The sequence below is a fragment of the Abramis brama genome (genome assembly GCF_963993115.1).
Source record: "Abramis brama genome assembly, chromosome: 4".
NCBI lineage: Eukaryota > Metazoa > Chordata > Actinopteri > Cypriniformes > Leuciscidae > Abramis > Abramis brama.
Genome location: NC_139966.1, coordinates 58,719,000 through 58,720,423, shown reverse-complemented (window position 1 = coordinate 58,720,423; position 1,424 = coordinate 58,719,000).

The following is a 1,424-nucleotide window of genomic DNA, read 5'->3' as shown; positions in this document are numbered from 1 at the left end:
CAGGTCAGGGTCAGGGATAGGGTCAGGGTCAGGCAGAATGACTGCAGGTAAGGGTCAGGTTCAGGGTCAGGCAGAATGACTCCAGGTCAGGGTCAGGTTCAGGGTCAGGGTTAGGGTCAGGCAGAATGACTCCAGGTCAGGGTCAGGGATAGGGTCAGGCATAATGACTCCAGGTCAGGGATAGGGTCAGGGTCAGGCATAATGACTCCAGGTCAGGGTCAGGGTCAGGGTCAGGCATAATGACTCCAGGTCAGGGTCAGGTTCAGGGTCAGGCAGAATGACTCCAGGTCAGGGTCAGGCAGAATGACTCCAGGTCAGGGTCAGGGATAGGGTCAGGGTCAGGCAGAATGACTCCAGGTCAGGGTCAGGGATAGGGTCAGGCATAATGACTCCAGGTCAGGGTCAGGGATAGGGTCAGGGTCAGGCAGAATGACTCCAGGTCAGGGTCAGGGATAGGGTCAGGCATAATGACTCCAGGTCAGGGTCAGGGATAGGGTCAGGGTCAGGCAGAATGACTCCAGGTCAGGGTCAGGGATAGGGTCAGGCATAATGACTCCAGGTCAGGGATAGGGTCAGGGTCAGGCATAATGACTCCAGGTCAGGGTCAGGGTCAGGGTCAGGCATAATGACTCCAGGTCAGGGTCAGGTTCAGGGTCAGGCAGAATGACTCCAGGTCAGGGTCAGGCAGAATGACTCCAGGTCAGGGTCAGGGATAGGGTCAGGGTCAGGCAGAATGACTCCAGGTCAGGGTCAGGGTCAGGGTTAGGGTCAGGCAGAATGACTCCAGGTCAGGGTCAGGGTCAGGGTTAGGGTCAGGCAGAATGACTCCAGGTCAGGGTCAGGGATAGGGTCAGGCATAATGACTCCAGGTCAGGGTCAGGGATAGGGTCAGGGTCAGGCAGAATGACTCCAGGTCAGGGTCAGGGATAGGGTCAGGCATAATGACTCCAGGTCAGGGTCAGGGATAGGGTCAGGGTCAGGCAGAATGACTCCAGGTCAGGGTCAGGGATAGGGTCAGGCATAATGACTCCAGGTCAGGGATAGGGTCAGGGTCAGGCATAATGACTCCAGGTCAGGGTCAGGGTCAGGGTCAGGCATAATGACTCCAGGTCAGGGTCAGGTTCAGGGTCAGGCAGAATGACTCCAGGTCAGGGTCAGGCAGAATGACTCCAGGTCAGGGTCAGGGATAGGGTCAGGGTCAGGCAGAATGACTCCAGGTCAGGGTCAGGGTCAGGGTTAGGGTCAGGCAGAATGACTCCAGGTCAGGGTCAGGCAGAATGACTCCAGGTCAGGGTCAGGGATAGGGTCAGGCAGAATGACTCCAGGTCAGGGATAGGGTCAGGGTCAGGCATAATGACTCCAGATATTAAGTCTAGTTTTCTGAAATCTGCATCATAATGAAGTGAGTTTGTGCTCAAACAAGA